The sequence below is a fragment of the Jaculus jaculus genome, chromosome 9 (assembly GCF_020740685.1).
Source record: "Jaculus jaculus isolate mJacJac1 chromosome 9, mJacJac1.mat.Y.cur, whole genome shotgun sequence".
Taxonomy (NCBI): domain Eukaryota; kingdom Metazoa; phylum Chordata; class Mammalia; order Rodentia; family Dipodidae; genus Jaculus; species Jaculus jaculus.
The window spans coordinates 53,981,917-53,998,187 of NC_059110.1; the positions used below are offsets into that span (position 1 = coordinate 53,981,917).

Consider the following 16,271-nt stretch of genomic DNA (forward strand, 5'->3'; position numbering starts at 1 on the left):
GAGAAAAAGACAAAAAAAGAGAAAAAGGAAAAAATAGAAAAAGAAAAAAATATAGAAACAGAGAAGCAGAGAGAGAGAGAGAGAGAGAGAGAGAGAGAGAGGGAGAAAGTCAGTTGCCTTCAGCATTAGCCTGTCAGCTTGCACCAGAACTTGACTTCAAGTCGTTATTGCCCTGCTCCCTTTCACACCCTTCTTCAGGGACCCTCCTTCAAGCCAGGGCTGGACTCCAGCACCAGTGGCAGACTGAAGAATGTGTCCTTGAGGCCCAGCACCATGCACACATTGTGCTCAGGTGGCAGAGCACTTAGGAGAGTGTGCAGGTTTGGCACTGTGGGGTGGATGTCTTCTACCTATTTATTAATTTTCCTCAGATTCTGCACAGGCCAGCAGTCATTGGAGTGGGGCTTCTTTGCTGGCAGGAGAGGAGTATCCCAGGCGGACTGACAAAGGACTAATATCCCTTGTTCCCAAAGTCAGTTTATGTAAGGTGTTATTCCCAGTTTGGCCTCTTGGGGCATAGAGTATTGGTGGACTGGGATTGGTCTGGCATTAGCCCTCAGTTGGACTATGACTGGGGCCCAGTAGTTGGCCAGCTCAGTCTGATTTCTTTCTGCCCATACACCCAGAATCCTTTCCCATAGTTCCCTCAGATATGGGCTTTCAGGGGTGGCTTGGGAGGGAGAGGTGTAGAGTTTATATTCTTCCTCCAATGACACAGTTAACACGTGTATCAAACCATTCTGGTTAAGAACCTGTACTCCCTCGGGGTTAAAATGGAGTTGTGCCCCCATTTGAGTTAAAAGGTCTTGCTCCAAGAGTGGATATGGGCACCCAGATATGACCATGAATGAATGGGTTACCCATCCCAGTCTTAAGTCCACTTTTCTTTGAGTAGTCCATGAGTATTGATTTGTCCCAGTGGCCCCCTGGACCCATGTCTTTTTGGTGGACAAGTGTCCTATGGGCTGTTTCAGAATCAAATGTTGGGCTCCAGTGTTGACTAAAAAATTTATTGGCTTCCCCTCCACCTTCAAGGTAACCCAGGGCTCATGGAGGGGACATGAACCCTGATGCCCTCAGTCACTGAGTTCTGCTATCTCCAGAACTTTAGGACTCTTGTCTTTCTTTTGTGGACATTCATTTTTCAAATGTCCCATCTCTTTACAATAAGCACATTGGTCCTTTTGGAGACGGGGTCAGTATGACTTTTCCCCTCTTGATTGGGGGGTTGGTTTGCCCCTGTTTCTCCCATAAGCCATGTTCTTTAATTCCCTTGGGTCAGAATTTCTATGGTAGCCAATAATATTTTGGCCAGGCCTCTAGTTTTTTGTCTTCTGGAGTCTCCCTGTTACTGCAAACTTTTTCTGCTATTGCTACTAGCTCTGACGTTTGCTTACTTGGAAAACCCTTCAGTCATTGGAGCTTTCTGTGGATGTCTGGCACCACCTGGTTGACAAAAGCCATGTTTACAGCAGACTGGTTTTCTCTTGCTTCTGCATCCAGAGGTGTATAAGTCTGGTAGGCTTCTAGTAGCCTTTCTAAAAAGGCCTCCGGGTTTTCCTCTTTACCTTGTATAACCTGTCCTACCTTAGATAAATTTGTGGGCTTCTTGACATCCTCTAGGAGACCCCCCCCCATCACAATCTGTTGGTAGGCTTTGAGTTTCTCCTTACTGTCAAGGTTGTTGGGGTCCCAGTCAGGGCGAGTCAGAAAAAAAGCCACATCTATGATGGCCTGCATGACTGTGGGTTGGCTGTTAGGTCCAGGAACTAGCTTGCCAGCAGAGAATTTTTTCTGTTTCCTCTGGTGTAAAGAGAACCTATAAAAGCTGCTGACAGTCATCCCAAGTGGGCTGGTGAGTTATCATTATTGAATCTAACAAGTCTAAGAGGACCAAGTGTTTCTCTGAAAAATTTTGGAATCTTCATCTTCCAATTAGACAGGTCACTGGTAGAAAAAAGACATGAGTCACAAACTGTTGGCCATCCTGATGGGTGGAGTGGGGGGAGGGTTGTTGCTCACAAAGGCAGTGCAACCACAGTGGAGTCTACCTGTCTTGCAGCTTGGGCTCACATGAGGGGAAGACTGATCATGTTTCCTCCTTCTTCCCCAGGACCCTGATTGGCATCTCTTACTTGTGGTACAGGTGGTGTGGGGGCATATATATAGGAGGGCAGGTAGAGATCTTCCTTGGGGACAGAGAGGGCAGGACTTCTGGCTTATGATCCTCTGGAGGCTTTGGTTCCCTGATAGGCAGTATGGCTGGGGCTGGCAGCAAATTGGAGCTAACAGGGAGGGGGCTTTCCACTAGATATTGCCAAGCTATAATGTATGGGACCTGGTCAGGATGTTCATGATTCCCATGCTCAATACCTTTGACCTGGTAAATTGTAGGGAGATGAAAAGTGCCTCCCTCCAGCCATCCTACATTGAAAGTTGGCCAATCATTCCTACAAAATATGGTTAGTTTTCCCAACTGCAGTGTCAGACCCAAATTTTCTGCCATGTGTTGGAAGTCCTGAAAATGTGACTGGACTAGGTCTAAAGGGGTGGAACTAGTTGCCTATCCCATAATACTTTTCTACAATATTTCAAGAAACCGGAAAAGGACAAACAACACACAGATACACAGACACAAAAACAAATTTCCTGGAAAATGAAAAAGACACTCAAATGCTGCAGTTGGCAGCCTGTCCTATGAATGGGCTCTGCCAGATGGGTGTTACCTGTCTCCTTTTATCAAAACCAGAGTCAGGCTGGAATTTTCAGGCTCCAACAGTTTGGAGCTATCCAGCTCCACCAGGGTCTGGAGGATCCTCAGGACACCCCTCCCCACTCCCTGGCCCTGAGGTAATTAGTGGCTCATCAGCCTTACCTCCCTGGGCCTCCAGATTGTGTCCAGATATCAGATTTTTTTGAAAATGAAACAAAGGCTACCAGAGACACACAAAGAGGCACCCAACTCATTGATCGGCAGAGACCTAAATGCCCTCCAGTAATTGTTCTATTGATTCTGGGGGTTCTCAGCAATCCTGAACAAGCTCACAATTGTAAAGGTCTGAGAATCACTGAAGAAAGACCCTAGACTCAAAGAGTATATAAAATCAAAGAGCGTTTATTCTGCAGAGTCAGCCAGCATGCAGGGGTCAACCATTCATATAAAAATGGTGACCCCAAGAGGAGTTGACAGGCTCTTTTAAGCATAACTGAGGAAGGTTCTGAGGGGCAATTTGTTCTACAGTTTGACTGGCTAATTTGAACAAGGATTGCATTTGATTAGTCTTTTATATCTATATATTTTTGATTGGTTGGGGCTGAGAGACCTTGAATTTCCAAGAAGTGACTCAGCTTTTCTCTGGCCAGGACAGTCACTGATTAATGGCCCTTTGTTCTAATTTTAGGCCTAGCCTGGGAGGTGTTTTGCTGAAGCCTATCATGGAGTCCAGTTAGTTAATTTAGTTATTTCAAAAGTAATAAAACACTGAATATGTCAGGGGCCATCTATTCAAACTACCACAGAGTGTTTATGGAAACAGTGTCTGTGAGCCCAACTAAACTGTACACAATGGGCTTATGATCTCCAAGCAAGTACCTTTTTAATGACAGAGCTGCTCTTAGATGAACAGAATTGTGACAATACTTCAATGAAGGCGATGGAAACATGGATCCTGATCTAGTCCCGTGTACTGTTTTACAAATCAAAGATTAGTTTAAAGGGTTTCCATTTAGTACTTCAAGAAGCAGGGAAAGATTTGTTTTTCTTTCTGTGGCACAGTTACTCAGGGGTAAAATTGGAGAGAAAAAGGGCAACAGAAGGATAATAATGTGGTGAAAACCTCAACATGCTACCTGGCATCTTATTAAATCCAAGTAAATTTTAGCTCCCTTCTTATATGGAAGATTTATATGGACAATTATCTTCAAATACTCCTTTAACCTGCTTTTGTCATGGAATGTCTTTATTTCTCCATCTATTTGAATGGATAACTTTGCAGGATAAAGTAACCTTGGTTGGCAGTTGTTATCTTTCAGAACTTGGAATATATCACTCCAAGCCCTTCTGGCTTTAAAAGTTTGTGTTGAATAATCTGCTGTAATCCTGATGGGCTTGCTTTTGTAGGTAACTTGATTTTTCTCTCTAACTGCTTTCAATATTTTTTCTTGGGTGTGTGTGTTTGGAAGCTTGATTATAATATGGCGAGGAGAGGTTCTTTCTGGGTTTTGTCTGGCTGGGGTTCTAAAGGCTTCCTGTATCTGTATTGGCACCTCTTTCCCAATTTGGGGGAAATTTTCCTCTATGATTTTGTTGAAGATGCCTACTATGCCTCTGGAGTGGAGTTCTTCTCCTTCTACTATGCCCTGAATTCTTATATTGGATCTTTTCATAGTGTCCCGAATATCTTGAAATTCCCACTCATATTTTTCTATAAGTTTGTCTTTCTCTTTGTTGGACTGCATTAGGTCTGCCACCTGGTCTTCTAGCTTAGATATTCTGTACTCTCCCTCATCCATCCTACTGGTGATATTTTCTACAGAGTTTTTTATTTCATTAACTGTGTTCTTCATTGCTAGTAATTCTGACTGGTTTTTCTTTATTATTTCTATTTCCCTATTTATGTCTTGTATTGCCTTCTTTATTTCATTAAATTGGTGTCCTGCCGCTTCTTTGATTCCTTTGATTTCCTCTTTGATTTCTTCTTTGATTGTTTTCATGTGTTCTTTGACCTCTTTGAACATATTTATAATTATTCTTTTGAACTCTTTCTCTGGCATTTCCTCTAACTCTTTCTCACTGGAGGACATTTCTGATGCATTAATACTTTTAGGTGGATTTATATCGTCTTGCTTTTTAGTGTTTCTTGTGTTATAATGTATATATTTTTGCATCTTGGATTAAGTTAATGCTTGGATTTTCTAGCTAGCTGTGTATTCTTAGCTGTATCAATTGATTTGATGTAATATATTTTCAGGGTAGGACCTTAAGGTATTAGGTGTGGCTCTTAAGACTCTCAGAGTATCTACAAAGATGTTCTTAGGGGTTGAGTTTCCCTGCTATAGGAGTATTCAAGCAGGCTGAGTGGAATAAAATACAGGTAGATTCTAAAATTTAACTAAACACTGTACACATTCAATCAAAAACATCCCCGAGTATGTATGCAAGAGTAGTTATTGACCAGATCCTCTATCAACAAAGAGGTTAAGATTTCTGGTCTGTTGAGGGATCCAAGTCAGCTTGTGACCAAGTGAGACCCTTCCCTGGTGCAGTCCCAGTTACCTTGGGTGATTTAGGTCTCAGTCAAGTTGCTGCCTGGGTCTTCGGGCTGCTGTTCTGATTTCTGGAGCTGGGCACTTGCTTTTTCTACGGGGCAAACTGAGCCGCTGCTGCTGCCTCTGCTGCTGCTGTAGCTGCCACTGCTGAAGCCACCACTGCTGCTGAAGCTGCTGCTGCTGTGTCCACTGCCGCTGCTCCCCCTGAAGCTGCTGCTGCGGGATCTGCTGCTGCTGCCACTCCTGGGTCTGCTGCTGCTGGGGCCGCTGGTACCAGTGCTGGAGCCGCTGATGTTGCTCCTGAACTCTGCTCCTGCTTGGGTCCCGTTGTCAGCCCAAGTTGGCGTGGCCAAGTCCCGGGCCGCTGCTCTGTTCGCTGGAGCTGGGTTTAGGCAGCGGGGGAGGGGAGGGAGCCGCGGCTGCTCTGGTTGTCTCGCTGTTCCACGTGTTCTTCTACCTCGCGGTCTGCTCCTCCGTTGCTCGCTGCCACTCTCCCCTCACGTTTCCCGAATTGCGGAGAGCGCGGTGTGAGGGGAAAATACCGCACCTGGCTTTTCCTGCGGTTCGAGCTGAGTCTGGCGGTTTTCTGCTGCGCCGCAGTTGCGGTTGTTGGCCAAGCTGCCAGAGCCGCTTTTCCCACCTGTGCAGGCTCTGGATGCTCTATAACTCTTCTACTTCTCCGCTGCCGCTTCAATTTCCTATACACCTCACTTTTTAGTAAAAGTGTGTATTTTGCTGAGTTTTTTTGGTCTTTTTCCCCCCTAGGCTGCTTTGGCCTGGTACCTATGCCGCCATCTTAACCGGAAGTCTATATGGACAATTATTAGGACACATATTTTAGCCTTTGGTTTGGATTATTGTTAGTAAGACAACATTTCAAAACTGTTTTCTCAGAATGTTAACCAATTTGGGCAGGCAAAAGAAAAGTAATACTTGTAAACTGGTTATTAATCTCACACAGGCATGCACGTGCATACACACACATAATTTTTTGTTTTTTTTTTTTTTTTGAAATAGGATCTCACTTTAACAGAGGCTGACTTGGAACTCACTCTGTGGTCTCCAATTGGTCTCAAACTCATAGTGGTGATCCTCCCACCTCTGCTGGAATTAAAGGTATACACAACAATGCCTGGCTAAATCAGATTCAAACATGTAAATGACTTTAAGTTTTTTCAGGTACAAGAATAAGGAAGAAGAAGAACACCATTGATTTCCATTTCAACATCCATCTCACAGCAAATAAGGTAATTACTAGTGATTTAGGCAGACTCAATATCTGTACCAATAGTCTCACAGAAAACAAATGAAATTTGGGAAATAAACAATATTTGTGTCTGTTTTGTATGGAAGATATTTGGGTAATTGCAGTCTTATTTATGAAGCTATCTTTTCTGTAGGAGAATTTCCATTTAACTATAAAGAATTTGAGCTACCATTGAATATTTTCTGTTCTGTATTCCAGAATTCTGTGTAAAGGAAAGTGCTCCTTGAGAAAATACTTATACAATTTGTCGTACTTATACTAGCCTCAAGAAAATATTCACAAAAATAGAATCATTCAGTGCAAAATTGTTATAACAAAGTAGGATCTGCATGGATTGTAATTATAATTTGAAAATTATTTGACAAGAGAAATGCTTAATGGTTAAGGTACCTGCCTCAGAAGCCTAAGAACAAATGTTTGATTCTCCAGAACCCATCTCGAGTTCATTTGCAGTGGCTATAGTCCTTGGCATGCTCATTCTCTCTACGTCTCTGTAATAAATAAAAATTTGGAAAAATAAAATATTGAAAAATATTATAAAACTGAATTTAAAATTTCTTCCATATTTTATAGCAATAATGTTTTATTTAATTTTAAATTGTCATATTGCATAATGAATTTCACAAAAAAACTTACATTTGGTTGAGAAAATTCCTCAATTAAATAAGAAATACTTAGATTTCCAAGTTGATTAACATTGAGATCAGAGGAGTTGTTTCTAAGAGAAGTTCAATATAATTTAATAATAAAGTGTTTAATAAGCATTTAAAACTTATATGAATCAAGAATGTTTGTCTAGCAGTTCCAGTGAGTTGAAACCCAGATCCAGTTTCACTATGTACCTAGAATTAAGACCAGATATTTTTCCTCTGTAAAGTTAATTTACTTGTCACCACAGTCACTTATTAAATCACTTTATAAAATAACTTGTATATTATATGCAATCTATGCTCTTACCTCTTTTCCTCATGTCCTCAAATCTCTGTTAGGGTTAGTCTCATATGTGAGAAGAAATGAGAAGGGCTCAGGGGTATATCACACACTCTCTCAATGATATTCATTTTGTCAGTTTATACTAAATATGAGTTATATTTTTTAAGCTCCAGATGCAAAAAACATAGAATTGTACTTGTCACATTATTTTTTAAGCAGCAAGTAGTCATTCAAGCATCCTACTTTCCTGAAAATCATGATTTTTTTTGAGGAAACTGGAGTGTGGTGTTTAAAAGTAATTTGAGACATTGGGGAAGTTTAATAAAGAAAAAGAAAATGAGCAAATCATTAATGATGTTATACCAAGTAGTGATTTGACATTTCTTTATCATCTAGAATTCATAACCTGTGTGAGAGAAAGTTCTGAGTAAATGAGAAGTTCAAATCTTTTCTGTCCTCTAGGGTGCTAAGGACTTGCATATAAAATTTCAATATTCAATCAGAAGGAAATTTAATTTTCCTTCAACATGGCCTTAGACTCATTACTTGGCTTCCAATCATGTTCTTTTTTTTTTTTCTTTTTTTGGTTTTTTGAGGTAGGGTCTTACTCTGGCTCAGGCTGACCTGAAATTCACTATGTAGTCTCACGGTGGCCTCAAACTCTCGGCGATCCTCCTACCTCTGCCTCCCAAGTGCTGGGATTAAAGGCATGCAATCATGTTCATTTTTATCTTCTTTTTGAGTAATTCAACTCATTAGCCATTCTAGTAGATTTTTACACACACACACACCTTATATACACAAACAGATATATATGGAGAGTTAGGTGGTGGGGGAAATGAAGTGAGCTTATAATTTCTTACTGTCTTATTATCCAGGTGATTTACCCAACAATAATGTCTCATAATGCTATTCTATAAGACTATCCTACCATGTTAATGAACTCTACCAAGTCTGAAAAGTCAAATGCCCTTTATAACTAATTTAATGGTCAGAGATATAAAGTTTGTGGTTCTCTCTCATAAAAAACCTACTTAGTAGCTGCCATCATCTTGCAAACCCTCAAATAATGTTAAAAACAAGAATTAAAATTGAGAGCCTTGAGTTAATGGTTAAATTAATGGTTTATGGTTAAATCATTTTCTCTATTTTCAATGCATGTGTCCATATTTCTGCTATATAATGCCAAGAATCTTAAGGAAAGGGACAGTTAATAAATGAAGGAATATTGTAAGATAGTAGCTTCAATAGTAGTTTAAAGGTCATCTATTATTGAGAAAGTATAAAGTTCTATTAAAATAGCTTGCCACTATATAACCAGGCATCACTTCCTTATAGAAGTATAACCATAGATGTCACATTTTCTTTCTCCCTCACTCACACAATGTCAGGTTCATATCTAATAAAGCAGTAACTATTTTTTTTTCCTGTTCTTAAGTTGCTATTTATTTACTGTACTTACATAAAGTTTATATATGAAAACATTCTATTTTCATCCTTCATATTACAGTTTTATTATATAATCTATGTGACTATTTTGAAATATATAAAGCAAGCAAGTGTTCTAAAACCAAGGATAAGGTAGATGGCCAAAAGATCTGTCACAGTTATTTGCTTATAAATAGGTGTAAGTTTTGGTTATTTCATTACTTAAAATGTCCTTCAATTGCTTTTATTTCCTGCAAGGTACAGCCCTAGAATCTATATTATTTACATATACTTGCAGATAAAGCAGTAACTTTGATAAACATCTTGTCTTATGATGGAATTGAAAAAGATGTAACATATTGTGAAGGATAAAACATATTCTATTTTTAGTTACCCAAATTTCTCTTATTTTTCTTTCTTTGGTTTTCTCTGGTCTTCCAATTTCTGAAGAATCTTTAATATATGTCCTCATAATGAAAACATTCAACAATATTTTGCCTTTAGCACAGATGAGAGACAAAGGAATATAGGTATATTACATAAATATTAATCACATAAAAATACTTAAAATCTAAATTTTAATATACCAATATAATGTTATTTCAAAATTTAATTTACTGTTGACAGTAACTAAATATGTTTAAAGAACTAAATAGTTTTGTGAATATAGTCTATGAGATATCTATAGTAATACTACAATGTAAATTTTCAAATAATTTTAATCACATTTTTAAAAAGTAATATTAATTTCACTGGTTTTAGTGAAAACTAGAATCAGTATAGGTCAAGTTTCTCTTATTCATATATAAGTGTGGTACTCTGTAAAACACTGCTTTCACAGACTTGTACAAACACACACACACACACACACACACACACATATATGTATGTATGTATATATATATACAAGTTCTATACTTACAGACAACAAATCATGGTATTTCCCTCCACTCCCTTCCTCTACTTTCCCCTTCATAACTCTGCTCACCACTATATCCCCTCCCTCTCTCCATTAGTCTCTTTTTTAACTGATGTCATTATCTTTTTCTCCTATTTTGAGGGTCTTGTGTGGGTATTGCTAGGCACTGTGAGGTCCTGGATATCGAGGCCAAATTCTGTCCAGACAGTTGCATGTAAGGAGTGGTACCCTCCCTTTAGCTCTTACATTCTTTCTGCCACCCATTCTGCAATGCCTTGGAGCTTTGGAGGGTGTGAGATGTTTCAGTGCTGGACACTCCTTCATCCCTTCCTCTCAGCACTATGTTGCCTTTTGGGTCATCCCAGTGGACATTACTATCTGAAAAGAGAAGCTTCTCTAACCAGGAGTGAGAGTAGCATTAATATATGGGTATGAACATTAACTGTATTGCTTTCAGAGCAAGTTGGTGAGTGTAATATATGCATTTATCTCTACAACAGCAGGCTTTACACCCTTAAGGCTCATGACCTCCCCTGCCATAGGCTTTTGATCAGGTTTTCAGTACCAGGCACATATTCCCTTCCATAAAGTGGGCCTTCAGACCAATTAGAGAGCAATTGGATTCCACAAGAGCAGACATGCCACTATTGCTCTTGTTCAGTCACTTGGCCTATCTGGCCAAAGTTGAGGTTTCCAGTCTCCACTGTTTTCACAGATGATGACTTCTGTCACCCATAAGATTACATACAGTGCACCTTCTTCCAGCTTTCAGTTGGCTGGGCTATAGGAAGAAGGTTTTCTGCTCAGCACCAGCTTAATTTCTCAGTGACTTTGCTACTCAGGCATGTGAAGTCTTCAGCAATAGTGTCTTACCATCAATTTCTCACAGGAAACTAAGGGCTTTGGCAATAGGTATTATGTTTTGGAGGCAACTGTGACCTACCTCCCTGACCAACAACTCACTGGAAGGTATTCCATCCCTGGCACGGAAAATTCTCTAGTAACAATCTTTGGCTTCTGGATGTGCCATTGTTTGAGAAGGTAGATTTTCATATGTATTATTCAGAATATCTTGAATTTTGATTGACCCTATGCCCCCCAATTTTGTTTTATACAATCCCTTGCCCTAACATCACTTAGGCCTTTCCCCTCCCAGTAATCTGTTCTTCTCCTTACATATATACATTACCATTTCCTTAAGACTTTCCCTCTCCTCCCTCCCTTATAGCCTTTTCTTAGCTTATGGGCCTCTGCTACTGACTTTTGGTTCCAAATAATACACATGTCTATACATTTGTAGCTATGATCCACATATAAGAAAGAACATTCGACGTTTGGCTTCTGGGACTGGGTTATCTCACTTAGTTTAATCCTTTCCAGATCTATCCATTTCCTTGAAAATTTCATAATTTCATTTTTCTTTACCACTGCATAGAACTCCATTGTGTAGATGTACAACATCTTTATTATCCATTCATTTTTGGATGGACATCTATGCTGGTTCCATTTCCTAACTATTGTGAATAGAGCAGCAACTCATAATTGAAATTCTTCTCCTTCTGTTATACCCTGAATTCTTATGTTTGATCTTCTCATATTGTCCCAGATATTTTGGAATTGTCATTCATACCTTGGTATTAGCTTGTCTTTCTCTTTGTGGGACTGTATTACATCTGCCACCTAGTCTTTTAGTTTAGATATTCTGTTCTCTCCTTCATCCACTCTACTGCAGAGACTTTCCACACATTTTTTTAAATATATTTACATTGGCTGTATTCTTCAGAGCCAGGGTTTCAGCCTGGTTTTTCTTCAGTATTTCTATTTCCTTACTCATGTCTTGTAATGATCTCTTTATTTCATTAAGGTGGTTTCCTGTGTTCTCTTTCAGAAGTTTGTTTTCTTCTTTAATTTCTTTGTTTTCGTCTTTGATTCCCTTCATTTCTTCTCTGATTTCTTTGAGCATAGATACTATTATTTTCTTGTAATCTTTGTCAGGCATTTCATCTAAAATAATCTCATTGGTAATCATTTCTCATGGATTTATGTTTTTTGATGGACTGTATTGTCTTGATTCTTTGAATTTCTTGTATTATATTGGGGCAACTTTTGCATACTGAATTGATTTTATGCTTGGTTTTCTACTTATCTGCAGTGTTCCCAGATGTGGCAATCCATGTCTATATACCCTCAGGATATGAGTTCAAGGTGCTAGGTATAACTCTTGTCTCTCATTCAAGCCACAGAAGTGTTGAGGTGTTGAGTTTTCTTGCTAAGCAAGTATTCTAGTGGACTGGGTGGAATAATTTACTGGCAAATTCTAAACTTCAATTAACATACACTATCAATAAAAACTAGCACAGAGTATGTAATTGTGGGCATTAAAACATACAAATAGTTGTATGAAGCCAAAATCCCTAAGGATGTGTGTATGTGGTTCTATACTCTTAATCTCATCAGCTGGTAGATAGAGATTTCTGTTCTGAACTGGGTTCCAGGTCAACCTGGATCTGGATCAGACCTATCCCCATTAATGATAGAAGCAAAAAACAAAGACTTTCTATATATGAAAGCATCAAAGGCAACAATATTCAAATACAGCTTATTTGAAAATGGTAAAGCCGACCAAGAATATATACCCCATAACCTGCCCTGAAAAGGAAAGAGAGATTTGCTTTTGCAATGTTGATCTCTGTACCTGTCTTTTTATTTTGTCAGTCTACCTTGTTACATTTTAGGGTGGCTTCCAATCTCACCAATGCTGAGTGCTGGCCTTGATCCCTTCATGGTGTGTTGTGCAGTGTTGTGCATCTGTACCTCTGATCAGCTCTGCTGGCTGACCTACCACTAGGGGCTGAATGCTGGAGGTTCACTGTTCTGATGGTGGGGATGTGAGGTTCAGACTTCTGGAGTTGCTCGCAGTTTCAGTAGCACTTTAATTGATCTCAGCTGTCGTTCCTTCAGATTTTTTAACTTTGCAAGAAGGCTGATGAAGTTGAAAATCTGTTGCTTGGTCTCTACTGCTGCTGCTGCCTGGCATGCCTAGCGAGGTGACCCGCGGTGGTGGGGGGGGGGGGTGCAGAGCACTGATAGTGGGCTGCAAGTGCCTCAGTGTGACTCTAGCTGTTTTTCTCCTTTCTCGTGGATCTTGGTCTCTCCAGCTTTTTCTCTGTGTCTAAGAATAAGCTATACTCCTTTATTTTTCAGAATAAGAGTTTGTTTTGCTTAGATCCCTCCCTAAGCTTGTTTGGCTTGTTTCCTATGCCACCATCTTACCTGGAAGTCTTGTACATATACTTTTAGCTGATAATATTGAATACATTCCTAATGTCAATTATAATTTTTAGATGTCTATAAATGTGTCTTCCTTCACCTCTATTTTGTATATTTGCAGCTTGGTTCAAAGTAGACAACAAATAGCACATGTCTAGTAAACAAATAATATTCATTATTGAGATAATAGCTGAAGAACTATTTGGTGCAAATACTACAGATACCCCAGAAAACTATAAAAATTTGCAACAATGCATTTGTCTACTCAGAATTTAATGATGAATAAGTCTTATAGGTGTGGATAGTCTGCTAAATTATGGCAATTCACAGTGATTTGGTGGTACATTTAAATTACTTCTTAGTATTCACTCTGCCTCATTTGCTTCTGACATCTTATAAAATAATTTTCTGGGGAAGTGTGGCCGGCCTGCCGCCGGTCCGGAACGGGTCCCCGCGGCCGCTATGTCGTCTCCACCGGGGCTCAATGACGCAGGGGCGTGGGGCGCGCGGTGGCTGCAGGAGCCTCCGGAGCAGGAGCTGCGGCGGTGGCGGGAGCAGAAACAGCCGGGGGAGCAGAAGCGGCGGCGCCACTACCTGCAGCAGCTGCAGCAGCTCAAGCACCTGGAGTCCTTTTATGAGAAGCCTCCTCCTGGGCTCATCAAGGAAGATGAGATTAAGCCAGAAGACTGTATACCAGATGTACCCGGCAATGAACATGCCAGAGAATTTCTGGCTCATGAACCAACTAAAGGACTTTGGATGCCCCTGGGGAAAGAAGTCAACGTTATGCAGTGTTGGCGTTGCAAACGATATGGTCACCAAACAGGAGACAAAGAATGCCCATTCTTTATCAAAGGCAACCAAAAATTAGAACAGTTCAGAGTAGATACAGCAATTAAAACAGTTACTGGAGGATTCTACCTCAGATGAGGATGGGAGCAGCTCCAGTTCTTCAGAATATAAAGAGAAACACGAGAAAAAGAAAAAGAAAGAAAAACACAAGAAAAGAAGAAAAGAAAAAGAAGAAAAAACGGAAACAAGTCTGCCAAGTCCAGTGAGAGTTCAGACTCAAAGTGATAGGGACTTGGCTTATTCCACATTTTCCTTTCCAAAATCACATTTGCTGGCAGGACAGCAAGAGATGCCATCTGAGAGTCACAGGACACGGACTTGGAAGAGATCAGGTATCACACCTGTGGATTCTCACCATCTCTCCAAGGAGCTGACTTATTTCTTCCCAGGTGCTGAGTGAGCTGTTTCTTCCCAGGTGCCACCTGGGAAGGGGTAGAGGCTGACTGCAGGCAGGAGAGCTTTGGTATCCTCATCTGTGATTGCTCCTAAAGGCCACCAGCAGGGCAGCTAGGTCTGAGAGGTTCTGGGTACTGCTACTATAGTTTTTACCTTCATTGGTGGGGTGACTCAACTTCATGGACTTCAGGCTTGACCCTTCTGTTGAGGATAATAAAAGTTCATGATTTCATTAAAAGAAAATTTTTTTTTTCTGGTTCAAAGCCTTTCCTCTTCTTACCCATTTAAGACTTTTACATACAATTGTTTCTTTTCTCATCAGGGGCCAACTCCATGCTGTATCACTTTGAAATACATTTGGGTTGAGAAGTTACTTGTTACTACATGACTTGCATTGTAATATAAAATTCTAAAAATGAATTAAAAAAAAAAACTAGTGTGGGCATTGAGGATAGGGTGATCACTATCATGAAATGATTTCAATTATGTCAGGCAATAAATTATTAAGACCTCAGATTAAGAGAGAAGTTAAAATAATGTCAGCCAAAGTTGTTGGAAAACAGTGACAGAAGAGCTATGTATTAATGAAAAATCCATAAAAAAAAATGAGTGAATTTGCAAAAAGTGAAGGAGGTTTGTGTCAGGCCAAAGGCTACCTAGGAGCACTAAAAAGAATACTTTAAAAATTTATTTAGTTATTTATTTATTTATCTATCTATTTGATAGAGAGAGGGGGAGAGAGAGTGAAAGCAAGAAAGAGGAAGAGGCAAAAAGAAAGAATAGTTGTGGCAGGGCCTCTAGCCACTGCAAACAAACTGCAGATGTATGTGCTACATTGTGCATCTGGCTTAAGTGGGGACTAGGGAATTGAACCTGGATCCTTAGGCTTCACAGGCAAGTATCTTAACTGCTATGCCTTAACTCCAGCCCCCCCAAAATATTTTTATAGATTTAAAATAATCTGCTAGAGACTAGGAAGTGATAACTACACAGAAGAAAAAGTCCAGAAATGTTGAACATAGACAGGGCCCTTGGTTAAAACAAACCTAAGTTGACTGATACAAAGTTCCCAGGCTATGAAGAGGTCACAGCAGCCTGAACTGCTAGTCATATTTTGGGGACCAGACTGGTAGGGGAGCTCCTCCCCTCATTCTCTGGGGTTGCAGGGAGCCAAGATCCTCACCCCTATTATTGGGGGTTGCAGTGAGCCTGGAACCCTGGACAAAAATCTCAGATCCTGAGATCAGCTGCAAATAAAGCCATTCCCTCTCCAAGCACAGGATGCCTGGACTTTCAGATAAGACTTAGGTTTTGCCCATAACCCTGTGGCCGTTGCCTAGGAAACTCCTTATATATATCAGCTAGCACCTTGCACAGCCCATCCCCCTGCCATTGCCCACGAGCTGAAATTGATGTCTCCATATGCTAATTAGGCATCAGCAAGCAACCTTGTACATCCAATCCCCTTAAGACCCTCAACTGCTTATAACCCATTTTCCCTGACAATAAACTAGAGCTGTTCATAGAAACTGTCTCCTGAGAGTGATTCTTGCACTTAGCACTCCAGTTTCCTGGGTGCCTTCAGGAGGACCATGGCCAGCCCCAGAGGGAGGACCTAGGAACCCACACAGAAAGTTCTTTTTTTAAAGAGTATGTGTAGAAAAGATTAATGAGTCATTATGACAAAATGTATTCAGACTCTGATAGGCCAAAGTTGATTTTGTTGCAAAGTTACACTTACCATGACTTAAACTAACATTCAGATACATTTTTACCAAAATAAACAAAATATTTTCTAGTTTATTTTTTCTTTTTAATTCCTATAAAGTAGTCATACCACGACTCACCCAATTAATGTTCCAGTAAAAGCAAGTTCTTTCCTAAATACTAAATAGTAACTAATTAGTAACTAATTTTCTTTGTCATATCTTCTTCCAA

The 16,271-nt window shown here is 40.0% G+C and overlaps 1 pseudogene; it reads left to right on the top strand.

Moving 5' to 3' along the window:
- The first annotated feature begins 13,547 nt into the window (after positions 1 to 13,547).
- LOC101617541 lies at positions 13,548 to 14,162 on the top strand (annotated as a pseudogene).
- Positions 14,163 to 16,271: the final 2,109 nt, after the last annotated feature.